Source organism: Calidris pugnax, unplaced genomic scaffold, assembly GCF_001431845.1.
Source record: "Calidris pugnax isolate Ruff unplaced genomic scaffold, ASM143184v1 scaffold25, whole genome shotgun sequence".
NCBI classification, from domain to species: domain Eukaryota; kingdom Metazoa; phylum Chordata; class Aves; order Charadriiformes; family Scolopacidae; genus Calidris; species Calidris pugnax.
In genome coordinates this window covers 14,871,745-14,899,575 of record NW_015090805.1, presented here as the reverse complement: position 1 = coordinate 14,899,575, position 27,831 = coordinate 14,871,745, and the positions used below count along the sequence as shown (strand labels likewise).

The 27,831-nt window shown below is 36.7% G+C and overlaps 1 long non-coding RNA gene across 4 annotated transcripts in view; it reads left to right on the top strand.

Annotated features, from left to right (window-relative positions):
• LOC106885784 overlaps positions 1-27,831 on the top strand; it is a 301,614-nt gene that overhangs the window by 94,572 nt on the left and 179,211 nt on the right. For all 4 annotated transcript variants that reach the window (XR_001411500.1, XR_001411497.1, XR_001411499.1 and 1 more), the window contains one exon: positions 14,718-14,839. This is a non-coding gene — a long non-coding RNA (uncharacterized LOC106885784). The remainder of the gene's footprint in view (positions 1-14,717; positions 14,840-27,831) is intronic.

Genomic DNA, 27,831 nt, shown 5'->3' with positions numbered 1-27,831 from the left:
GGGGGGCTAGAAAATCGGAAATGATCTTAATTAAATGTTGTCTATACAGAAACAACCGGGGCCCTTTTTGTGCGGAGCGAAAGGCAGCAGACCTTATCACAAAAGACAAAGGCAAATATTTATCAGAGAACAAAAGATGTCCGCGGTTACTTGCAACGGGGGGGAAAAGATTTTTCTCTCTCTCTCCTGGTGAAGATGTTTAACAGCGTAAGATGTTTATCGGGGCTCCTTGTTGAAATTCTTTGTTTCCCTGTAAGATCTACAAATGGAAGTGTTTTTCTTTCTGCGGAGCGCACAATGAGATCCATGAGTTAAACCACAGAGAATGCAAACACCTGCTTGTCCCTCTGTTGACTTTGCCTTTGGAGGTCTTTGCTGTTTCACATGATAATGGTCTGGGGGCTTGGTTTTGTCTGGGTTTTTTTATTCTGTGAGGAGAGAAATGGTCATCTTGTCTGTCTTCCCTTTATGTCGCTTCTGATGCAGCATTTGTTTCCGTTAAAGGAATACCGGGTTGTTAAATAAAAGTATTCCTTCTCCCCCAGAGCTGTATGTGTCACTGAGTGAATAAGCTATTAGATTTTACCGCTTTGCCTGTCTAGTGACTGCTTATTTTTGTATGCTTGTTTTTCTAAATGTTCTGGTTGATAAGCTACGCGTCTGACAACTTTACAGTTTAAGCTATGAAGGGGAGGGAGGAAACACTAGAATCTGTGTAACTCTTTACAGCATTTTTGCCTGTTTCTCTTAACTGTTTCATCGACAGAAACACAGCGTTTCAGATACTAGAGCACTGATTAGCCAGTTATTTCACATACGTGTATCCTTAATACAAAATGATTTTTAGTTGGTATTTGAAATGTGCAAGCACTTACTTTCATGAGTATTCACTCCCAAAAGCTACGTCATCAGTTACCTACAAAATCTTGTATAAAAGTTCAAGGTTTTATAATACAAAAAAAGTCCCTTTCTCCAAGTTGTGGAGAGACTAGCTGTGATTAAATTTATTCACATGGCAAATGTTCAGCCTCATAATAAGTATGATAAGCTGACATTATTGCACAGATTTCTGGCACTGAACAACATAATTCATAGCGGTGTCTGTGATCCAGTAATTGTGTTTTTATTATGGTTCAGAGGAGGAATACTTTAAAATATTTTTCCATGGAAATTTATAATGGAGCTTTACAATGATATAGGCTTTTAGGTACAATGCTGTGGAGTAAACATGCTGCATCATAACAGAAGTGTTATGCTGTTTTAACGTATTTCAAAAATATTGGCAGAGGGAGGTGTGTGTCTGGTTCTTCAAATGACTATACTTGTAGATAGTCCTGTTTATCTGAGAAATTGTATTCAAACTGGTGGGACTCCTGGGAGCATGCACTCACAGAATTGACACCTATCTATTTCATACACATCATTACATCTTAAATTAATAATGTAAAATTAAGCTTTGTAATATGACATGGATTGAAGCATTGTTTGTTGGTTCTTCATTCAGGACTAATACTTTTTCTTAAACTTTTCAATCTCTGAAACTTCACTGAAATGCCTGCTTTTGAAGAACACTTCCTGGGTGTGTTTGTAAATTATTTATCTTTGTACAGAACTTAAAGGTATCAGTTTTAATGAAATCAAATTATTTTAGTTAAAATTTGGCAGAAGAGTTATAGGATAAACATGCTCTTTGACACTTTGTTTTCACGTATCTGTCTGTGTTCTGCTTATTGGGTTTGCATTCTATTTTTCTTGAATTACTGAGTCCAGATAGTTTGATACAGTTCTTCTTTCCTTAAAGTTGTACTGGAGAAGCAGTAAATTAGATGGTCTCAGGTTGTTCTTAAAGCAGATAAAATTACCCTGTTTTATTTTTGCTTGACTTTCTCAATTCAGCTTTTTCTTTACTTTCTCACAGGTAAAACTTGTTCTATGATAACTTGCAAATTTTTCTGTTATGCTAAAGCTTTTTGTGTTTCTGATAATATTAGAGCTTGTGGCTGGAAACTAACACATCAATATAATGAAGTATATAGTATTATGATTTTTCCATTTAATTGAATAAAGTGTTTATCTAGGCTACCTTCACTTGAACTACTGTCATTTTGTCAAGCTCTCTGACAGGACCCAAGTAACTCTAGTAGAGAGAGATTTATTCTTCAGAAACACAGAGTATATTCTGTAGGAATATATTCTGTAAAAATAATAAATGGCATATACTTTTTGACTGCTTTTGCCCTTAAGATAAGTTTTCTTCTTAAAAAATATGCTGGAGCTGCCCCTTTTTTCTTTTCTAGCAGCATATATATTAGTTCCGGATTTTATTATTTTGAGTTTTTATAAATACTGTGGTGAATTAGTGTTACCACAGAAGCAGGAGAGTAAAAAAGAAGAGGGGAAAACAGCAAGAGGAAAAAATTCTGAGAATATGCCCAAGTTCATAGAAAAAGCTCGTCTTTTCAGATAACTTATCTTCCTGCTTTCTTCTATCCAATAGCATATTCATAATATTTCTTTTATCTATATATTAAAAAAACCATAATGGGTAACATGGTCAACAATTCAAAAATAATGAAAGCTGTACTGCTGTGGAAATGAATTCACTTCGACATTAGAAAATAGTTTGTATTTTGTTGATGCATTGCTGCCTGTGATAGCAATGCTGACCATTCAATAGGGTGGTTGGTGGTGAAGAATCATTTTTTTTTTTATTTATTTACTTTTTAATGTGAGCAAAGTATTTAGAGATGAAAGGGAAAGATTTTAAAATATGAGTATTTTTGGTACAATTTTGTACAAATGGGACTGTAATTGGTGACATGGGAATAGTATATATACTGAAATATTTGAAATGCTAATTCATTTTTGCTTAGTTTTCCAACTGCCAGCTGTAATTATGGATCTCATTTAACAGATGCTAACACAGGGAGTAACTTCACTCCTGGAGTAATCCCACTGAGACACTGAAGTAAAGTTAAGGCTCAGGTACTTAGGCATTGGTGTAGATACCGTTCTAGGAATTTGGTGGATGCTGATATTAATGACTTTCTTGCACCTAAGTTATAAACTGTTTGCATTTTGAATGTATTTGTTATTTGAATGTATTTTGATTATTCACTAATTTTCTTTCTCAAGATTAATGAAAGCCTTTATATTTAAATTTACCGCTGTTTACAATCCTAAAATTTCATTATTTTTTGAGAGAGGGCGATGAATCTGAAATCTTTTTTAGCTCCACAGAGCTCTTGTAACGTTTGAGAAATGTATGTGAAATGGCTTATAAAACTATTTCAATTAATTTTATATAATTTTCCAATGGGACATATTATATACATAAAACTGTTTTAATAATGTCTTTAAAATACCTCAAATCTACTTTTTAAATTTTTTTAAAACACCTGAATAAAACATATGTTTGAAATAAGTTCTATACAAGCAAGGGTTCAATTGGCAGAATGAATTGACATAATAACTTAAGGCTTCCATCACCGTCGCCCTTCTGTGAAAATGATACAAACCCTTTAGTAGGACAAATTCCTTTTGCCTATATTTATTCTTAAAATATAATATCAACTAAATACATAAAAGAAATTGTGAGGTTTTTTCTTTAATGAATATTTAAATATATGTACCATTCATAGTTCCATTTTTACTTAATTGAAAAATTGCATTTTGCTTCAATGAGAAACCCTCTATTTTTCAATCCAGTTTGGAAATTTAATGTTTAACTTTCGGGTCAAATGAAATGTCTTTGTAATTGTAAAATTAAATATTATTAATATCCTGAATGACTTCTTCTGGCCCATAGGACTTTTCTACAAGGGTGTAGTAGGAATGGATCCAAAAATGTTATGTATGATATTAATGGCAACTACTTTAAATTCTTTGTCATGTAACAGGCAATATGTTCCTTATGTAGCACTTCGTGGCTGTTGAACAATCTTGTAAGATTTTGTAACAGAGATATGATTTTGTTTTTGCTTCAGAAATTCTAGGACAGGGTAACAGTTTCCCCGCCCCTGTAAGGAGAGAAAATCCTTACAGGACAAAGAAATAAAGGCATGAAGGAATGAACTACACAGTAGAACAAATTGTCCTCAATTTGTGTAAAGGAGACTAAGCTTATTATCTTGGGGTTTTCGTGTTTGGTTTTTTTTTTAATTTTTGTTATTATTTTCTTGCTTTCTTTTTTCCCTGAGTGATTTTAAGATGCTTTAAAAGTTAATGAGAAAACAGAAAGCAGATTTTGAAGAAACTTCTGAACGCTTCAGAATTAATGAAAGAACAGCCTGATTCTATGCTTCCTTTTGAAACTTAAACTTAGACAAAAATATTTTTGCATTTCTTCAGATGTCTTTTCTTCTCCTTGATTTGAAAGCGCTGTAATTGAGTAGTGATTTGTTTTGATAAGAACTAATATAAGTGTAATTATAAAAGGGTGAGTAGAGAGGACAAAAGATGGTATTGTTTCAGATTTTCTAAAATATTGAATCATTGTTTTCTTTACGTTTATGCTATCCTTATGTCAACGCAAAAAACGAGGATGTGATTAATGCAGTACTTAGAAGGTTAAGGTGAAGTTTCAGGCTGGATTCAAAAGCAATAAAAAGTGTAACAGGAAACTTCATACTGTCTCATTAATGTTCAGGGCCAGATCATAACTACTGGAACGATAAGAGAGTGTGATGTCATTTGCTGTCTGGGTTTACATATTTTTGAAAGTTCCATGGAAGAAACAACATACTGTTTTTAGCAGTTAATAGGGATTGATTTTTAAAAAAAAAATTAGGCTCCTTGTTTTGTCAACCAATACAATTTATTTGCTTTATTTTTTTGATGCATTTTCAAAATTGCTTCCTGTGCAAATTCGGAGATGGAGACTGGAACTGAGGTGACAATTATTCACGTAGTTTTATGGTAGATAAAAACCCCCTAATTTCCAACCTTTTGCCCCTTACGTCTCTTGCTATTGCGTGTTCTTATTTCAGTGCTTAGAGCCATACAAATGCACGAGGTCTCCATATTTGCCACCGATGTACTGTGCTTTGCTTTATCCAGTCTTGTTTGTTTTCTTGATGTGAGTGGAAGGTGGCAGCAGTTTAATCAAGTCAGTGTATGATGGGCTCTGAGAGGTTTTGACCTTTTACTTATTCCTTGGCAAGAGCTACCATTCCCATCCCTGTGCAAGGCATGAAGTGGTTAATGTGGAACCTGCGCTGAGTGTGCTGTGCCCACATCTGGAGGCTTGCGAGAGTACAGTGGGTTTTTTTTGTCAGGCTTATCATTAACTTCACAGGATAAAATAGGAGTAATAGCTATATGTACACAGAATGTATATGATGGAGAGTGATAACATTTAAAAATAATGACGAGTGAGACATTGCTTTAATAAAGCATATATGTACGTGTGAGTATATGCATGTATAAACATGCCAATTGTTTGGTTAAAAAGCTGTTAAAAATCAGATTATAATTCTGTTTTCTGTTATAATTAATGCCTAAGGAACCAGGCTGCATTGAACAATTTTGCTTAGTGATGGGCAGAGTAGCTGGCTTTTTGAGTGGCAAAGCTTAGATTTTGAGCTATGAAGCCTTCCAGCAGAGGATTTCCCTATAGTAGAATATTATAGTGCTGGGCATGCTAGGGTGTGGCCAGTCGTTTGTTGAGGTAGTAGGAACAAGTATAAAAGTGCCTAGAAAGCAGCTTTTTGGGACACAGAGTAAAAAATGCCTTTTGCATGAAAGGAGAAGATGAGTGAGATCTGTTTTCTGTCTCCCTTCTGGGCTGCCCTGCGCTCTGGGCATGTGGGGTGCCTCTCAGCTACCTTCAGTCACTTCCAACAACTCTCTGTCTCCCTCTTCCTTCCCATCCCATATCTGCAGTGTCTGGATACAAAATGCAAGAGAATACACGTCTTTTTGGTGAGATTTCAAGCCAGCCTTGACCTATTTAGGCCAGAAGAGGAGAGTCTTGGTGTGGAGAGCCTTAGTATAACCTTAAAACTGCAGGCGTGAGAGAGGATGGTTTTGATGAATAGGCAAGAAACCAGAGCAGGAGAAATTCCAAGGTGTTTGCCTAGCTGTGAGGTGGATTTGGTTTTTAATGATGGGAATGAAACAGCAAAAGAGGAAGCATTCAGGCATTCCTTTTCTCTGTACTCTGAGTAGTACTAGAAAGGTGTTCGTGTTTTGTATGCAACGTCGGGAACAGAAATACATGTATTGGGTTTAAGGATATTGCTAGTATCTCTGTTGTAGGGAAAGATGTTTGTTAAAAAAACCTGCATGTTGTGGATAAAATTAGTTTTAAATTGATTTGTTTTCAAATTGGTTTAGCCATTCAGATTCAATTTTATCTAAGACATTGAGGGGTTTCTAGACAACTCTTTCCTGAATATCACTATGGAGCTTTTTGGCATTATACCCAAATTAACAGCATGCTGCGTCATTAAAAAATAAAAGAGCTGCAATTTTTTCTTGGCGTAGATTTCTGCAAAGCAATAAAAGACTCCCTATGTTGATTACAAATATTGTAAAATGTTTTCTTTGCTCTATAAACTTGGGGCATTTCATGCTTGGAAATATTATTTGTGGCCTCTTAAGACCTTTTCAATTTTTCTGCTTGTATCTTGTTTGACCAAGGTTTCAGTTCTCATGTGCAAGAGAGATTTTTGAAGGACAAAACCAATGTGCCCTGCAGAGAAAGCAAATGCAATGAAGGCAGTTACAGGCGGATTACGCATTAGTTAGGAATCTTGGATTTTGTTAGCGCCTACTCTTTTACTGATGGAAAGTTGCACAGTTTCCCAGTGCTCTCATTTCTCCATATTTAAAACAGGAATAAAATTGACCTGGCATGTAAACAAGGAATGCTGTTCTTTATTTCTGCATTGAAATACTAGAATTTCTTTGCTATTAGATAATTCCTTCATTGTTAGACCAAACACAGTTTGATCTCTTTCTCCATTTCTAATGCTTATACAGAGAAATTCTCAAGCCTTATACATTGTAGGTGTTCCCAGCTCTTGAAAGTATCAACTGAAGAACCACATGCAGCTTCTCAGTGAGGTCTGTGCATCCCAAAATCTCTTCCTGCATAAACGAGCATGATACCTTCCCAACCAGAAAATGCAGTCTTCGGATTTTATGAATTGTAAAAAAAGGATTACTGCTGGCTAAAAGTTTCTCAGAAATGTTGATAAAGTTGCCCTTTGCTGTCCCTCTAATAAAGAGTCAAGGATGGGCTACTTCTGCCTTGGGCAGGAGAGGAGCTGGTGTTGGACTTTTCTGTGGGACAGTGCAGGGGTTCATTTTTCAAGTGTTAGGCTTGAGCTACTTATGTCAATGCCGGTCACATCCTTAAGTCCTAGAGCCAGCTGAAAGCCAAGAATTTAGTTTCGTAAATGAGGTTTGCGTTGTTTAATTTTGCTTTTGCATTTCATTGCAAAAGAAGCACAGATTTCATGCCTTTTGATGCAACAAATGGATAAAGGCTGCAGCAAATGGGAATAGGAGAAGCCATAGTGGAATAACTGGTGGACTGGAATCCCAAGTGCCTCTTGCTGTGCTTGAGCAGAATAGGGATGCAAGTCTGAATCTCCAACTTTTTTTTTTCCTCTTCTGTAAATGAGTAAGTTCTACTTTATAAAATATGTTCTTATGAAAGACTCATATTTTTACTTAGCTAAATTTTTTGCTGGTTCATTTTTGGTAGCATTCAGTGAATAGCTTTTATGCCATAGCCTACTGCTATGCAGGATTATTTTCCAGATGTTTTCTGTGTTGAATAACATACAATGTCAGATAGAATTGGCATTTCGGAAAAATAGAAATATGAGTCCTGATGTTTCTACTGTGAAATTCTGGAGGCAGTTAGTGAGAAATTTTAATCAGCCATTAAATAATCAATAGATACTAGTTCACAGAAGGAATTTTAAAATTTCAATTTCTTTGGTTTCAGGATATTGGACATTACAGACAGCATTTTCAACATGCCTTAAGGAGTTAGAAATCTGACTCCCACTGAATTTAAAAGTAATTTCAACATTTTCTTACCTCAGGCTTCCTTGAATACCTCAGCATGCATTGGTTGGATCAATTGTTCCATTATTACTGAAAGCAGTGAATTGTAGATTCAAAATTTCTATTTCTTCAGAAGTGTATGGATCTGGAAAAGGAGAAATGAAACATCCTCAGTTAAACTTCGAATTCTTAGAAGACTTTGTAGAGAGACTTTTAAATACCTCATAATGAGTAAATTCAGTTTATTTCTTCTTCGCCTCTAGGGTCCATCTAATTTTGTGGAAAAGACCATGTGTTCTCAAATATTTCATAACCTTTTCCTTTTTGTTAGTTGCATAATTTAAATAAGAGAACTCCACGGTACGCGGAAAGATTTGTGGTGCGAAAACTTTTCTTTACCAAGAAGCACTTTTATTTTTTTTCTATTCATAGTGCCAACCAAAAAAAAGTATTTGCCGTCTCTTTCTCTCTCTAGATATCTAAATGTATCTTTGGGCTCTTATCTTGAATTGCTCTGGAAAATATTCAGACTAAATTACTAGCCTGTTACTCTTTAGTTTATTTTTATAATTTTGAGTTAATCAGTCTAAATTCTCTGGGGGAAATTTTTTTGGTGAAAAAGCTTTTCTGAGTATACTTGTTACCTTCTCTTTTAGTATTATCTGGTCAATAATTCAGCCATTCATCTCAGCTCCTTGGCTTATGCTGCTTCTAGGTTATATATAGTCTCCATTAACTTCAGAAGCAGTTCACATGGATGCACGTGAAGCAGAGTTGCAGAAAAAAGTCATCTCTATTTATTGTGCATTGTATCTTGGAACACGTGAAACCGTTTCATTTCAGATGAAGCTAATGTGGGAGACACTCTCCAGTTGGGCAGAAGCAAACTGGAGTTGAAATGTTCATGGTGTGGGCATCAGGTCCTCAGTACCAAGATGTAGTCAGAATCACCTGTAGCCTGGCAGTTGGGGCATTTTCTTGAAAAGGGGCTTGTGTGTATTGACCCTTTCATGCACAGAAAAGAAACGGCTCAACTTTCATACTGAGACATGGGTCTAATAATTATATTTCTGCATTTAAAATAAGAAAAAAGAATTGGAGGAACAGCATTCCCAAAAGCGTTGCCTTTCCTCTTCTATGTTTGGCATGACTTTTAAAGAAAAAAAGATAAGCTGGAAGGAAACACTGCTAAAGTGTAGCCTCAAGAGAAGACTCTCTCTGCAGGCGTCATCTCATGAGTAAAAGTACCTCTATGAATAAACCATAGAAGAAGTGGGATTAAGTCCTGTCTTCAGTATTCCCTGTTGCCTAACTTGAGACAGTGGTCTTATAAACATGCCAAGGTCTTCTGTATTTTCTTCTTCCTTCCCTCCCTCCCTCCTCCCTCCTAGCCTTTACTTTGGTTTAGGGCAGAGCTGAAGGACAGAAAGGAGAAGGAAGAATAGTCATCCTTCTTTTCTCTGGGCTGATACAATCTCTTCCATCCCTGGACATGGGAGTGTTTGAGCTAGTGGTTACCACTTGCTGTACAGTGGCCTCAGAGTTCTGGCTTGCTTGGCCTCCCATGAGCGCAAGTGACAGGAATGAGGTAGCCCAGCCTGCTGTGCCAGGAGGAAACGTGAGATTTCAGGTTATTTGTGCCCCTACAGCTTGAGTGGGAGGTGAGTTGAGGGTCAGACTCCAGGTTTAGAGAATGCATAGTCCTAGGCTGGACATAGCCTTGGTCTCTGTAGGGTATAAAGGCTCCTGACCAATGGTATAATAGGAGGAACCCATTATTCCTGGGCAGTAGGAGGAGATTGGCAGGGAGGGAATTTTTCTCTACTTCAGAAGCATGTGATGTATTTAGCATGGTTAGAAAACAATTTTGTCAGGTTTTGCATCTGCCATGGTAAGTCACACATTCCCTTGCCAGATTTGATCACGTAGCCTCTTAAAAAGTTACTAAATGTCCTTCCTTTTGTTCTGCTCCACAGTTCAAAATAAAACATGCTGCAGAAGGCTGCTCATTTTGTCAGAAGTTGACATTTTTAAAAGCAAAAATTGGTAATGTAAGAGTGATTCAGCTCTGAAGACGCATTTCCTTTCAATAGTTAGGTAACAGTAGAATAATGGAGATCTTTCAAAGTATTTATGCAAACCAGCATATTATTAAGCCACAAATATAGTCTAAATTCAAAAGACAAAATTAGGGTGCTTTAACTTCCTCTGTTTGTAGTCTGTTTTGTTTATCGGAAGACAGCTGTAGATCAGAAAAGACATGCTCCTGGCAAGTGATGGGTATATATGAGCAAGAACTTCCTGTGAGATATTGACCTGGTCATGGTCAGCTGCCCTGAAATTTGTTAAGTTATCTATCTAATATGTCTAAGGAGTAGCCTATCAGAGTCAGTTCATCCAAATGTCTCAGGAAGATCAATAAAAGGATAATAAATCCGATAATTCTCTGTGATCTGCTCTGGTGTGAAGCTACTGTGAAGCTTCCTGGCTTGTACAGTATAAAGATTAATTCTAGTACACATTTGTTAGGGTGACAAATACCCTGTGCCAGAACTGTGGCTGATGAAAAATTAATTTCAAATTCATTTTCAAACTTTATTTTCTGCAATAATCTGCTGTCATGAAACTGAATGTCAACAAATGACAATTGCTGAGGAGGTTTTCGAAAGGAAAATAGACCCAAAGTTTACAGAAGCTTTCCAGCCTTTTTTTTTTTTTTCATTTTTGTGAATCTCCCACTTAATATCTGTTCAGCAAAAGAAACATCTCTGTCTTTGATATTCTAATTTTTAAATTATAGTAATTATAACAATAAACCATTCTTTAAGTGTAATACAGAAAATACAAGGCTGAAGGGGTAATAAATGTATTTAGATAGTTAATATCCTTGCCATTTTAAGAACATTAGTTGTCAGTCCTTTATGAGAAGGGAAAAAAATCCCCACTGTTCAGGCGTAGTCCTAGGAGTCAATAGTTTTGTTGTTTCTTTAGACTGTGGTAGGTATAGAATCAAGTATATTATCTAGAAATGATTCCAGATATAGTTTCTTCATTATTTTTCTAATTGTCACACTGGCTCAAACACCTTTAGTAAAAAATCCTAGCACTTCTGTTTCTGACTGAATGACACGAGAGAAGCGACCTTTCTCAGGGCAAATTGGCACATTTAGGAAATATTTTCAAATGCTTGCAAACCTCAGAATTCTACTTGTGAGCTCCATTCCAAAAATGTTCAAAGATTTGGGGACCAGCGACATCTTTTCAAATCAACTCCAGTGACTTTGAAGGTCAAAAATAGTACTTTAGCTATCTAGATCTTGGTCAGTGAAAGAAATTGGTATATATTTCAAAAATAAAGAACAGAATGGAGGGCTTGTTGGTGTGATAAATTCAGGTCAATGATGTCACATCTTGATGGGTGCCAGTTTGGGGATGCATCTCTGAGGAAGAGAATTCAGACCACTTTTAATGTCATCTTTAACTGTGCAGGCCTAGTGTTGCATCTGTTCTCCTCCAATTAGTGATATTTCAGTGAAGATAATACGTATAATTTCATTAAGCCTTTGCCTGCAGGATTCTTGGGTATCTAATGAAAGTCAGCTCAAAAGTTTAGGTTGCCAGTTTTAATAAATACAGGTATCCTTAAGCAAATTCAGCAATCTAATCTAACTCATTCTGGATGAAACCAAAATGGATTTCAGGCAGTAATACTGGTGAAATAAGGAAGTAAAAAAGTCTTTATCTTAGTGGCTGGCTTCTTGGGTTAGCCAGTAGTTATATTGTCAGACTTATCTTCAGAAACACCAAAATGGCACTACCCAAGCAATTTTGGAGGTTGTGTTGGTGCACTGTAATCGTTTTTAGTGCAAAAATGTTAAGATTAGGGAGGAAGTGATTCATATTCTGGTTTCTAGTGTTTCTTAATGTTGGGAAAGAAAAAAAAGACAATGGCAAAATAGCACATGAAAAAGAGAAGTTAGGACTTAGCCTATTGCCATTTGAAAGGAAAAGGGAGAAGACAACACCTTGGTTCACTTTCTGTATTTCATAAGCTCTCAGCTCTTGTATGTTCCCTTACTTTCATCACATTGAATTCTGAAGGAGTATTTTAGCAAAATGATACATCAAGAAAGCTGTAATGGTGGCACAAAAACAGGTATAGAAACATTTCCTTTTATCTAACAAAGAGGTATTAGTTTAAGATGCTCAAAGTATTAGCATAGCTATTCTTGGAAATAACCAAAGATGGCTCAAAAATATTTTCTTAGTTTATCAATAGCAAATTCAGATTTTATGTGTTTATTTTAGCATGCAGATTTTATGTAATTGTATATTTTTTACTCTTATACTTTACTATGGAAGACAGCAGGACATTGATATTTCATAGTAATGTGTTCCTATTACACTTACCTTGAATAAGAAGTTATTCTCATTCCCTATCCAAGAGAAGAACTGTGATGGCATTTAGCATATAATGTCTCAGTATCATAAGATTTTGTTTTGGTATTTTTTTTCCCCTCCCGTGAGTTCTGTTGTCCGTCGCAGAGTTTGATTTTGTTTTGCTTTAGGACCAAAAGTTTTGTTTTCCATTGTAGCTCTACTTGTGACCCTCCACAAGCTGTTGATTTGAGACAGGTGTGCTATAGTCGCTTATTAAAGACTTATACTTTACGTTTTTGAGTATACCTTATAATTTCTTATTCTATGGGCTTTTTTATCTTCATCATTTATGTATTAAATACCGCGTTTGATCAGCTATGAAGTAAAGAGTGTTGGTGGAACCCTATTTCAGCATATTTAAAGCAGATACGACCAGAGTTCTTGACACAGTTTGTATCAAGCATTCTGCATAAATGCTTATCTCCTGATTTTTTTTTAGGGCAGCAGTAGATGTTTCAGGTTATCCTCCTATGCCTGTTACTAAGACTGACCGCCACTGTGAAAGTGAATTGGTACATTGTGTTATGCAAAGCAGTTGTAGAGATATTCATTATGTGTTTTTTCCTTTATGGTACATAGTTATATACCCTTTTCTCACCAGGATGAAACTATGTGAATTGAAGGAGAATGTCATATCTTGGTGCAACTATTGAGTACTGAATGACTACCAGTTGAGGGACTGGAATTTCAATGTATTCTATAATATGCGTAACAAACACAACAATGACAGTGCCTGATTGCATTAAAATATGTATTTCAAGGGTTAACAACATTATGCAAAAAGTAGTTGAAACCCAATAATTTTACCTGTGCATGGCTTTTGCTGTGGGGATTTCTGTGTATGCTAATAGAGAAAACCAATTAGAAGCATGCCAGGCTTGTTTCCTTGTTTGGACCTACTCATCTACAGTATGTACATGGCTGACGTTTTGAACTGTGGGTTTCTTGAAGTTTGGTCTTGTAATCACGTATGTATCCATATAAGTAGATACCCAGACATGATAAATACAGGCATAATTCAACAGTTGAGGTTAATGAAAGGGATGTACACTATATTGAAATCAATTGATTTGTATTTTTGCGTACCTAAAATATGTATTACTTTCAATTGAAAAATAAATTTGCCTGGGAGAAATAATCATTTAATTATAAAATACATCAATGATAAGGAAAACATTCTATTTGCATTCTGCAGGCAGGCACTTGGTTTACAAACTTCTTAGAACAAAAGATTGAAAATATTTATTTTCTGTCTTCAGTCACTAAAAATGCTTCAAACTCAGAAAGACACTTTGTTGCAAGACATTTTCTTCTTGCCTTAAAATGGTACGTTTTAACTGTGTGCTGCATACCTTTAGTAAAAATAAAGTGCTAGTGAAATTCTGCTACTCCAAAGAAAGAGGGTAAGGGATGTATTATGTCATTGGTACTTTATACAATAAAAGATTAAATTAATCCCTTGTAAACTTGATTGCCACTCTATTGAAGTTATGCATGTTTACAAGCTATTTTGAATTTGGCTCAAAATTTGCTGGTGACTGTGAAAAGAGAATGCCTGGAAATAATGTTTATAAATTTTATCTATATATATATTTTTAATGGGGTTTGTATTCCTTGTAGTCTCAACTTGTTCTTTAACAATCAACTCCGCCTCTCCACTTCCCTTTCTGTGTGTGTCCATATTGGTTGTATACAAGCCCACGTGGATACAGGAGCAGAAGTCAGTTTCCACTTTGGTTAATGCATTATCAGAAAAATTAATGAAATTCTAATAATATTACCTTCAATTTGACATACATAAACGTCTTTAGTTCACTTATGTCTAACTTTACAATGTTTATCTTCACACTTCTACAGTTATTGCATATTTTGAAACTGTTGCCATGGTATGCAACATTCCTCTGTATACTGGATGCATGGCAAATAAAAGAAAGCTCATAAACAAAGTAACAGCATCTTTACTTGTAAATGGCAGAAATCAGTTTTTCAAAGATGGGCACTTTATTATATTTATAAACTTGATCAAGTTTACTGATGATGATGCATAACCCCTAAAATCATGGCTTGAACTTTAGATGTCAAGTTGAGTTTGCCAGGTTGAAGAGTGGTGCAGTCTTTTATTTATTTTTTTTCCATTCTAAAAGATCAGAGTTGATAGGGATGAATTGATCAATAATAATCTTGGAATTACACAGTGCAATGTTTTGACAGAGACAGTGTTTCTGAAAGAGCTGTGCATTGTCTTTATGTTACAGGCCTGGAAAGTAAGATTTTCTGTAGACGTCAACTTCTCTCTGGTTTGATGCCCCATTCTTCTGCTGATGCCACATGCACCACTGATTAGTACGGGGAAATGGAAGAGGTCTCTTGAAATAAGGTAGGTCTCTTTATTTTCTATAAGGGCATGGGTTGATTATCATGTTCATAATTACTTTTCTATTTAAAATAAATGAAGTCAAACAGGTATTTTAAGTCTTCAAAGTTTTGGAGAAATGTTATTGATCTCACAGCTATTGCTGCTATTACTTGGCTGTACCTCTAAAATTATCAGCAGAAGGTATTTTCAAGATACCACCATTGGACTGCAGCAAAACCCACCATTCATGATCAGCAACTGGAACTAGGGAATGAAAGGATATATTTGAATTCCTGTCATTGGTTGTGAGAAAAAACAGTGTCTATGATTTCAATGATTTCCTTACTGGACATAATTCATTGCTTGTAGTTTTAAAAACTGTTGAAATAGCAGCAGAAGGATCAAGTACACATGATCTTTCTTCAACATGGTGCCTCAAAAAATGGGTTAGAGCAAATTGAAGCTAGGAAAGCAAAAAAGAATATATATGAAAAGCTTCAAACTGGAGAAACTGAGTAAAGGGACTTGCTTGGAGAGGATCCTGTGATTAGCAAACCATGAATAAGTGCTATAGGGTAATTGTAGAACTATGACAATGAAGGGGGGAGTTGTGAAAATAGAGTATTGTGCTGGATCTGTGTTTCGTTTCACCCTGATTTGCCATTGGTTTTGGCGGCTTCCTCTTTGTATCCACCAAACAGAGCTATTAATGCATCTAGGTCTTATACTGGACCACAATGTTCTAAGAGCTTTCATTAGTCTTACACTTTTGTTCCACAGCGTTCTTGGGATGTTGTGACTGTTACCTGTGACTACAAGTATAGTCTGTATTCCCTGTGCATGGGTTGTCAGAAACAGCATATCTTAATTAGCTCTCTATAGCTGAGGTTCTTTCCTAATACAATGGTTTAATGAGAGTGATTTTGAGAAATGTTTGCATGTTATTTATGGACATCATCACTGGTTAAAGTGCAGTGTAATGAAGAGATACTGCCTAAAGGCATTGGTTCCAGTTTACTATTTTCTCACTGGTAAAAGACATATTGAGGTGAGAGCTTGTTACTTAAACATGGGACTGGTAAATATGACACAAAACGTGCAATAGACCCACAGCCATCTGGAATGGCAGCTGAGCCCTTGGCAGGATACCGTAGGGTATGCAAAATGCACTAGTTGCCTATGCTTAGCAGTCCTATCCTATATATTAGATTTCTGTTGCAGGGAACCCTACCACCTGGCCTCATTCAGTTTGTATTGTGACAGATTGTAATCCCAGCTTCAGAATTGTTGTAAATGGGGGTACCTGGAGACCTGCAAAGAAAGAAGCGTTGAATTGAAGCAAGTAAGGCAACCACTAGGAAGATGTAAGGCAGTCTTAGATGTCTTACATCTTAAATAAGACAGAGAAATAATTTGTCTTATTTTTCACTGATTGCTTTTCCTACTTCTGCTCTTCATGGGCTAGCAACTCACCACTTTCAAGTGAGCGACGTCTTTTCTGAGTTGTTCTGTCATGCGTTATTTCACAAAAAGAAATGTATTAATTGCTCTGTGCTGTACTGCATCTCCTCATTGTGTACCAAGTGTAAGGGAAAATATTATGGTTGGTATCTGACATGTGGAACTAATTTGCCTCCGTTGGAGTTCAGGGAGAGGTCTTGGCTATTACGATGGAAGAAAACATTACGAATTATAGGCACATCGCCTCATGATGCTTCATTTGTAGTTTCCATTTGTGATGATATACTATGAATAAAATATGGGGATGCTATTGTGGCCCCATTGAAATCAGTAGGAGTTTTTCTCTTAACTTCAGCGAGGCCGTGACCCTGGGAATCTCTGCTGGCTCCTGGTGAAGAATTTGTTCTATTCATGCCTCTCCCTAGACCTCCTCTGAGGACTTAGTTTTTAATATTACTACCAAATCTGCTTCTTAGGTAATAATTCTCTCTTATTGAAGTTTATTTGTACTTGATTTGAGGGATCCTATGCTCAAAGAAAAACATATTTCTATACCTATATTTTTCTATCCTTAAATATGACGGTATTGTTAGGGGTAATTATAGACTGACTCTCAGGAAATACTATCTGATAAAAAGAGAGAAAGGACTTCAGAATAATTTCCCAAGGGATGGGGTGGCAATCCTACAGGTAAGAAACAATATAAAACTATTCTGCTTGTTGAAGGCTATAAAACGGGCTGCAAGAAATAAGGCTTAACTCTGAGAGGAAAGACTAGATCACTTAATAGCTCTTTAATATCGCCAGTTTCTATGATCTCAAACTCTTTCCTTGAGCACATTTTGGATTTTCCTTTACCAACTGTTTTGATGTAATAAACATATTTTTTGTCCATGGGTGATAAGTTGTTCTTAAGTATTATTTGTGCTTTAGTAAAATAGACTTTTTCACGCCCCTGTGGTTGGAGAATGTATTGCCCAGAGGTCATTTATAACTTAGAAAAACTTATGCTAAAGGGCATCGGAATTCTTTGTACATAATTTTTCTTTCCTATGAGCCTATTTACTGTTTAACTGCTCTTTGCTTACTATATTCCACTAATTGTATAGGGCAAGCATAAGAGTTTATTAAAATTGGTCTGTGACATATAAAGCTAAATTTTGATTGTCAAAAGCATGAATGTGACATCAAAGCTTTTTCTGACTCTGGGACATTTTCTTAATGCAAGTATTAATTGCTTTGGGGAAAAGGGACAGACGAAAAATGCTGAGTATGCTCTCATCTGATATTTTATTTGATTTCTCTGTTTCAGTATCTCAGGTTCATTAAGGTCATTCATAAGCTCCTATTGGAAGTTCCATTCTAGTGGTGGACCTTATTTTAGGAAACTTACAATATGTTTCATTAAAAACCCCTCCCAGTTCAGGCTGAGTCTTTAGAATTATAGCCATAAAAAGTTTGTGCAGTGTATGTGTATCTCTGTTTATGTTGGGGGCTTGAAGCTGAGTGGTAGAGATATTTAAAAAATCTTCTCTTTACATGTTCAGCCCAAAATAAGAATGTTCTTGTTATGCTTTCTTATACAAAGTTATGCCAGGAGGGAAGGCCAGGAATGTATTAAGACATTTATTGCCTAGTCCTATGGTGCTAATTTACCATTTTATGCTCCCTGCATTTTGCTTCATTCCTTTAAAACTGTGTAAAAGACATACTTCCCATCTTGAAATCCCTTGCTGAGACATCTCCATAGATAAGTATCTTTGCATTGGCAATTCCTCCTGTTTAAGATGGTTAGCGTTGCAGAGGGGGTGGGGAGGTAAGATTATTTTAATCAGGGAGGACACATGATGTCTGTCTACCCCGAGTATTGCCTCATTTAATTCTGTGTGCTCTTCCTGGTTTCAGAGTTTGTTACCTTCTCTACTGATTTGTTAGACATCTTTAGGGTGCTGATGTTGTATGCATGTATATGATATAAGTAGTAAACCAAAATATTTAATCTTGCTAGTTCCTGTTACTTTTTGATCAACACACTGAATCAGGATTAAGCTTTTGCTTTGTTAATTAACTCGCCAAAGCATACCACTAGATCAACTGGAAGAGTACCAAGAAAACAAGACCCTAGTGTTCTCATCACAGTTGTTCTAGATTTTCAAAGTATTTGAAGAACCCTGGAGGTAGATAATCTTAAAGTAATTTGTAAAGGAACCAATATAAATAAATCTACTTTTATACAAAATTGATAGTGATAAGAATGTTTGATGGAGCGAAAATGATTCAGTGCAATTTGTAACTGGGAGAACATAATACATTTGACTCCTTTTACTGTATAATACAAAGAGTTCATATGTTGCACAATGTTCATTTTTAATTAAACATTTTATCATTGCACAGCCTTTTATTGACATTCCTCATAACAGAGCTGATAAGATCTTGACCTACTCTTCAATAAAGCAATGTATAACTCAATATTCTGGCATACACGGTTCCCTTTAGAATTAAACACATGATTTTCTGATTTAATTTAAAAATCTTATGTACTTTTATTCACATTTATTTACCTTAACTTCTCAGATTTATGCCCTTGTTTGACTTACACAATTTGGATACAGCCATTTCTTGGACTATTACTCCTGTTTGCTTGAGATGGACCATTTTATTGAATTTTTCCTCCTTTCTTTCTTTTCTTTTTTGAAAATTTGCAATATAAAGTGATTTATCACCTAATCTTGTTTCCTGCTGTACCTTTTGAGTCCAATTTTGATTAGGTGCACTAACTCCCCTCACTACTGCCTTAATCATAGGTTTATAGAGTTTCTGCTATCACAGAAATTCCTTCAGATACATCATGAGAAGAGACTCTTGAAGATGTCCCCAAAGATGAATTGCAAAGTTGATCCCTGCCAGTAACCTTAAAGAGCTCTGTGATATAAAGCTTCCCAGGATCATGTGTTTAGCCACAAGCATCCCTGTAGCTTGGCAGGATTTTCTCACCTCCAGCGGAGCTGCAACAAGGGAGCAGGAATTGATCCCATCAATTGGTAATGGTGGATGTGGTGCCTGCTGAGCCAGGAGACGACTGGAGACAAACCACAAGCTGGCCATAGAGCAGCACCTGGAGGGGATAAGCCTGCCTCTTTTCCAGGGTTTGCTGTCTCCTCTGTTAGATTTATTACATCAGAAACCGTAGTATTCCTCTACATGTAAAAACCTGGATTCTCTAACATTTTGCTACAGTAAGTCACCTCTTATGAGTTGAGCATCCACCATATTCACCTAAATAGGAGTTATATGTAGAAGATACAACATATGCCTACTTGCTGACCATCATGTGTTGCAGGACCTACTTTCTAATCTCCTAACTCTTCACTAATCTCCTAACCTCTTATTATATCCAGCTGTCTCAGGTGAATGCTGCTCAACTACCCTGCGCTTTTCTTTCATACTTCTCTGAGCTCTGAGCATACGCTGTTCATCCTTGTCCCTGTATCCCAGATCTGTCACTGTTCACTGTAAAGGTATATTGATTTTAGCTGATAACGTTGAGATAATTTAATGAACTAATTCAAAAATACTTTATGTAATGTATTGCAGAAAATGCAGAGCTGCCTAGCACTTTGGAAAGAGTTTTAAAAACTGGGAAACACTAAGCTTGACTTTTGAGGATGTATTTCTTAAATCCTAACAGGTTTCCAGTCTTGCTTTGTCAGCATAGCAAAAGTTAAAAACCACACAGGGCTTCTGAGAGTAGGAAGTTACTACAGACCAGATGTGTATCTTTCAAAATTAAACCTTTCAAGATTTTTTTTGGTCATCAATTAGGTCCAGATCCTCAAGGATAAATAGGTATCTAATATATTGAACTAAGTAGTTATTGATGCTTGAACTAAACCTAGATTTCTGATTTTGTTCTGATTTTTTTTTTTTTTAGTTTTGGAATGTTCTCCTCCCAAAACCTCCAGGAAAAATATATTGCCATGTTATTGGAAACTTAGATTCATGTTCAGATTCTCTAACTGTTGGGAGACAGAAGTTTTAGAGAGCCTGGAATGTATGAAACTTGAAAGAAGCAGTGCACTGTGTTCTGTTAATTGCTCTAGAAAGTAATTGTTTAGGAAAAGGGAGTAAAACTAACAGCATATGTAGCAGATTCATAGCAAGCTCCACCTAGCCAGGTAGGAGAATAGGATCAAGGGAAACACAATCAAGGTGTGCCTGGACTGCCTAGGAAACTGTCAGCACAGGTGCAAAAAGTCATTCATCTCTGTCTTTTCTGCCACTGCCATCCATGCTTGCTAGAATAAGCTAAATCAGGTAAATGCCAGCAGAAGCTTATGCTGTTGTTTGCTGTGCAAGCGTGTGGTCGATACATTTAAGTCACAGGGCCTCACCAAGAAAAGAGGGGGAAAGACATCTGAGAAAATGAAAAAGCTGGTAAAGTTGTTAGTCGTATCCATCCCTGAAAGCTCACTTGTTAAACCAGACCTAAGTCATACCAGATGAAGCTGCTTATTACATTAGAAATACCAGATATTGCAAATTAAATAAAGATATCTCCAATTTTAATTGGCCTGTTGGAGCAGATAGACTCAATTTATGCTTAGGAGGACCCTGCGATAGACCCAGAGCAGTGATGAGAGTGCTCAAGAACAGGCTTGTTTGCTTTCCTTTGCTCCTCCCTTCCTGGGCAGTCCTGCAGCTGATGTGATGAATAGGAAGGAGTAACATGAGTATTTTGTTTGCTTTCTTTGGTTTTGGGGGTATTCTTGGTGCATATCTCTGCAACTTTGGGCTGGCTGGAAGTGCCTAAGCTTTCTGAATAGACTGTGCAAGCTAGGATGGTAACTGGTATCTTCACAGATGCATTGGTATTGGTTTTTCTCCAGCTTTTCAAAACGAGCTGTCCTCTAGGTATTTTAAAGTGCTTCTAGGATTAATAAAATAAGACATTGGGTTTTAAACATGGTAGAAAAAAATATTCTGTTTTATTTGCTGTTGAACATTTGTCTAGTGCCCTCTCGTATATAGGGGACTAATAGGGAGATTCTCTTTTTCCATCTTTAAACAGAAAGTAAAGCAGAGTATTTATTCAAGAATGAAAAAAACTTAAAATCTAATCCTAATGTGATCAATGTAAATTTTTATAAGTATTTAAAATCCACCATGCAATACGTAGAAATTTATTTTCATGAGTACTGCTTTAAAAGCAAAAGTTAGATTGTATTTTTACTGACAGAAATCTAAGAAATGTAGATGTTATTTTGCAATGAGCAATATTTTATATTGGTTAATTAAATTAAAAAAAGCCCGTGTAGCTGTGGTTTTGATATTCAAGGATACACCCTTGCCAGAGGGAAGGTGAAAGTGTGGTTTAACTAAGTCTGTAATCTCATTTCAAGAGATCTGTTCAAATTTACGTGAATTAATATTTTAATCCCACTTCCTTGATCACATTGTTTACATTGTATGTACAGCATATAATCTGGCCCAGTTAGCAAACCCATGTAAGTACAAGTCAGCAATGGGCCACACCAGTTAAGATCAGGATGACCTAGATAGGTAAATCTGGCTTTGTTGCATGCTGAATTGCCAGCTTTCTAAAACTCATGAAAATTCACAACCACTTCATGTTAAGTCTAATTTGTCTCTGTATACACTTGAGACAGGAAAAAGTATTCTTTAAGAAGAGAGGAGTTATGTAGCATTGTTGTTTCTGTGTATATTTGCTTAGTGCTTTAGATTTTGTTGAAAGGGAATTCTGCTGACTATGTGCTTTGGTTACATTCAGTTACTTAAGAATGGATGCATTTTGTTTATCAGCTTATTACCTGAAAAAATAGCAGTTAATGTTGTTTAGAGAATGTTACTGGAATATTGTAAGTGCATTATTTAAAAAGAGTGAATAAGCCTTATTTTATTGATGTTTTATTGGGGTATATGCATTGCAAATCTCACTATTTTATACAAAATAGTTTAATGAAGTACTAACATTAGTTGTTAATATACTGATATCAAACTCTTGTAGAGTAAAAGAAATCTTTTAATTCTAATAATTGAATTATATTACACTATTAATATCGACATTCAGGGTGTTCTATAATTTTTTTTTTTTTAAAATTACCTTGGTATTCAGATGTTTTTAAGTTCACAGACTGTCATGTAGAGAATACGTGCTGTACCTAGAATATGTATATGTAAGGTAAAGTAGGAAATAGGTGTTGAGGAAAGTTGGCTGTTTAGTTAAGGCATTTAGCTAGAACTTGGAAGATGCAAGTTTAGTTGCTGAATTTTACCATGGTTTTTCTTGATCTGCCACACCAGGTGGATCCTTTAATCTCCTAGGAGAAAATAAATGAGAATTTTACCAGATAATTTTGAGGTGCCTGCATTTAATTCAGCTTCCTTTTTTTTTTTTTTTGATAGAATTAGGTTAATTTTCTAATTTTTTTTTCTCTTTTCCTCTTAGCTTTATTTATGGCAAAAGCCTATATAGATCTGTTAAGATTTGTTTTTTCAAATTAGAATCATAGAATCATATGGGGTTGGAAGGGACCTCTGGAGATCATCAAGTCCAACCCCCCCACCAGAGTGGGTCTACCTACAGCAGGTTGCACAGGATCTTGTCCAGGAGGTTTTTGAATGTCTCCAAAGGAGACTCCACCACCTCTCTGGGCAGCCTGTTCCAGTGATTGGATAAAGACAAAAAAAAAAAAAAATTGGACAAAGACAACAAATTTTAGCCCTGCCATTCTTTTGGGGAAATAACAATGAGAGTATTTAAAAAACAATGAAAATATTTGTATTTACTGATGGGAGTTCACATTCTTAGCTAGTTCCGAGGGTATATATTGCATGTAGTAAAGAATTGTCCAAATAGTACAGGTGTTCTGTCCAAAAAACCCTAATAAGAGGACTATTTACTACTTTCTTTACACTATGTCCGTTGGCCTTGAGAGAGGTTTCCAAAGAGTAAAAAAGATTAAGTTGAGGTTATAGTTGGCACGTGTTTTAAATAGATACAGATAAATAGTGAGAGCTGTACTTTGTATTGCACTGAGGTGTGTGTATATGTACATGAGATACGTCCTTTTTGTGCAACTTCCTGCTATGATGTTCTCCTCCTCCCTGTATCCACATACACACTGAATTACAGTTCTGGTCTGCATTTAGTGAAAGGACATTCTTGTGCTCTGCACTTGCTCTCAGTTGTGTTGTATTTAGTGCTCTGATAGGGCAGCTTTCACTGTATCCATAAAATATGAGTGAGCATCAATAAGCTATCCAAGAGAAAGGAGTTTTAAGGAGGTATTGGAATGATGAGAGGATGACCTTACGAAAAAGGAATGGGAGTTTTCAGAGTTTATACTTGGGCACTGGGGAGAAATGGAGATGGTCATTGGGACAAGAAAGCCTGCAGCCATCCTGTCACAGGGTTAGATGATATATTGAAACTGTAGATTCCACACAGAAATCAGTGTGTTCTGTGAGCGTGCAAATGTTGGTGCAATGAAGCTATCCACTCATCTACTCTCTCAGCAGCTCTCCAAGTAGTCATAGTGCGAAGTCAAAGCCACGTTCACTAGTCACAGATTCTGTGGGGAAAAAGCAACCCGCAACAAGTATTTGCAAGAACAGTTGCACTGAAAGTCCCGTTTGAACAAAGCATTTTAACTGATGTGAAAGTAGATTCCTTAAGCAGTTGCAAGCATTTGTGGAGAATTAGCAAATGGAAAAGGCTGCCTTTTCTACATGGCTTAGGCCACCCAATCAGAAAAAGAGCACAATTTTGTGAATTAAGTGACCAGTCACACATTGTGAATAATGAATAGTGATTGTTTGTATCGGTCAGTTAAAAAATGTGTCATAGGGTCAAATATGTTTGCATACACTGCTCAAGGACTTGTGACTAACGAAGTAATTAATAACACACATGACCTATTTGCAGACACCTGGTGAACAGATTTAAGGGCTCAATCCATTGGTTATGTTTCCCAAGGAGCAACTCCACTAGCTCTAGCTAAAAATGTGTAAAATCAGGACTAGAACAGAAACAGTTTCATCATGTACTAGCAACACCCATCCTCAACACCTGCTGTGATATATCCTTTATTGATATGAATATAATGTATGATAGATCCTGTACCCAGTTGTGTGACCCCCCTCAGTTCAAACCAGCAGACACCCAGGCCTTCAGAACTTTCAAATGCCTGCATTATTTTTTATTTAACTTTCGAATTTGAGATATTGCCACAATAATGAAATTCTTCTACTAATGATATTCAGTAATGATTCAGCCAAGCCCTGTTCAGAAGCAGGCAAAGGTCTAATCTGCTTTTCCAGGAGTTTGTACTTACTGCAAGGAGCAAGTCCTTTGAGGTAACCAGGCAGAAGAGGAAGCCTTGGTGGGTGAGGTTCTGGGCAGGATTGGTCCCAGAGACACAGTTTCCATAAAGCTTTTCACATTCCAGAGACTACTGCAAACAGAAACATCTTCCCGATTGAGGAGGGAACAGAGGCCGGGGCTGGGAGCACATAAAACCACAAGATTTTAAATTCTATTGTATATTTAGTGCAGTTATTGTTCATCCAGGGCTGACGTGCTGCTCTAAAGAACAAGTGAAAGCTGCAGCAGTCTCTCTGAGTTGTTGCATTTCACACAGGTTTTACATGAATACTGTATTATACTTTGTCCCTAGAAAAACAAAAAAATGTTTTTGAGGAAGGAGTAAATCGGGGGGGGGCACTTTGGTTAGAGAACAGCGTGTAAACTGTAAGACATCTAGTTTGTAAAATCTCTAGTCTCTCTTTTGCTTTTTGTTCTGTAATTGATTACTAGCACCCCCTTTAACCCACCTTAAAGGGCAAGCACGAAATTCATGTTTTCGTTCATCAGCCCATCCCTCTGAAAAGCGTTCAATATTAAAACAGTTTGCGAGGAGCAAAGGCAGAAGAAACAAGAGGCCCAGTTAGACCGTGGCAAGGTTAGGAGATGCATGTCTGATGCCTGCAGCAAATACCGGCTCTTGTTCCTGTACAATTTTTGCATGGGGAGACCAAGTTAATTGGGGTATGGCTCTGTTCTTTCCTTTATGTGTGACCTTTTATTATCTCTGTGGCCCTATAGTTCATGCAGTGTCATAAAGCTGTGGGAAAGTCTTGCAGCTAGTGTTATCAGCTGTTGGAAATTAACTTAAAAAACGAAATATCTGTGTTTCCTTTTGCCTGAAGGTGTCTGGGAGTCTGTAAACTGCTACGAAGGTGCAATTATTGTGGTTGTGATTTTGCTGTAGCTGAGCGTTGCTTGTGCATCTTTTCGCCTTCTTTCTCTCCCCTTCTTCCCCCCCCCTGCTTTTTAGTGCAAGCTGTGGGCTGGCAATCAGGTGTTGTGCTGGGGGAGGGGGTTACTTCAGAAGGGGGGTTACATGGCATAATTCCCACGAATGTAGGAGGAAGATGAAAAAGATAAAGAAATTTTGTTTTTCTGAGCTAGAGGATTCTCTGCATGACTTCCCCACTGATGGGATCATGTGCTTTCAGGCTGAGATTTTATTAACAATTCAAATGGAAATTGAGGGCACAGGAGGAGCAGATTCTCACATAAACTTGATCTGTCCATGAATGCAGTTCTCTGTTTGCCCTGACCCTGCATGGCTTAAGACACTGCCTGTGAGGCCTGAGTGCCAGACACAAAGACCGAAATGAAAAGCAAGCACATTCCAGTAGTCTGCACAAAGGCAATGGAGCAGTTTCTAGCCGTCTCCCCAGGGAGAGATCTTATCTCCTTGCGGCTAAAACCCTTTAGAGTGTTTATTTGTACTCTAGCACCCGAGGTTTATGAATTGATATGGATGCTGATTAAACGCTGTAAGTTTCCTCAGCGAGTTTTTTTGGGGGGACGGGGAGGTGTTCGGCGTGCGTTTTCTTTCCCAAATACGTATGGATATTTCTCAAAAAGGTTGCTCCGGTTTCCCGGTGCGTGAACTCAGACAAGCACCAGGGAGAAGGCACTCCAGAGAGCACGCTCCTTAATAAAAGTCATCACTAGCCTTCGGAGAGTTTTGCAAAACTTTGGCTTCAGGACACGTTGCCTGGTTTTAATGTTTCAGATGTTAGCTCAGAGGGTCACCCATGCCGGGCCGGTTGTGCTTGCCAGCACTCAGGAAGTTTGCTCCTGAGTAGCCGTACCGATTAAATGCTGTGTATACTTGGTTGACCTTGTGCTAGGAAGCCAGGGGCAGAGGGAGGACGCGGGAGGCAAGGCTGCTGTGGCCACATCTGCACGGCCATTGCTCTCCGCCAATGGCAGTTGGTGGGTGATGCCGCCTGTCAGGGAAATTCTGCTGGGGATGAGAGCTGAGGGGGTGAACGACAGGGCTTTGCTGGTGGTTTCTGTCATTTTTCTTGAGACCGGAGGTGGGAAAGGCTAGGAACATACCCCAGTGCAAATATATAATCTCTGTCGCTGCCTAATGTTAATATTTACAGTGTCTTCACTGTAAATTCCTGGAGATTCCTTAATCAAACTATTAAACATCGATATTCCTGGCTCTCCCAATCAGGTTTCCTTTTATGAAAGCTCTCTAAAATGGTAGGGAAAACCTAAGTAAAAAAAATGTTTTGATTGTGGTAAATCCAAAGGGTCGCAGTTTTAATCGCCTTAGTTTTCCTTATTTTCAGCCAAAATAAAAAGGAGGGAAAAAAGCCCTAAACCAAAAGCCAGCAACCTTTAGGTAGGAAATCATAACCATATGTTTTTCCATTTTTCTTAAGGCGTTTAAAGGTTTCAAAACTTTTGATACTCCTTAAAGTAGTTAAATTAGTGGAAAGAGACTAGCAAAGGATATTGATTCAAATAATTCTGTTCCCTTAATTTTATGGGGTTATATTATCCAAAATTAATGGTTGTACTTAGGCAAATTGTCAGTAATTGGTGACAAAATTGCTTTATTGCTTTTCTTTCATTTGATGCTAATTAATGGCCCTACATTATTAAGTTCAAGCCTCTTCTGCATTTCTCCTTCTCCATAAATATTCTTAGTGGTAATGTGTGAGAGTAAACTTTTTTCTTCAGTATATGCAATAATTACTTTATAGAAATGTGATAACAAACAGATTTCTGGCATAATTTATAGAAATGTGATAACAAACAGATTTCTGGCATAATTTATAGAAATGTGATAACAAACAGATTTCTGGCATAATTTATAGAAATGTGATAACAAACAGATTTCTGGCATAATTTATAGAAATGTGATAACAAACAGATTTCTGGCATAATTTATAGAAATGTGATAACAAACAGATTTCTGGCATAATTTATAGAAATGTGATAACAAACAGATTTCTGGCATAATTTATAGAAATGTGATAACAAACAGATTTCTGGCATAATTTATAGAAATGTGATAACAAACAGATTTCTGGCATAATTTATAGAAATGTGATAACAAACAGATTTCTGGCATAATTTATAGAAATGTGATAACAAACAGATTTCTGGCATAATTTATAGAAATGTGATAACAAACAGATTTCTGGCATAATTTATAGAA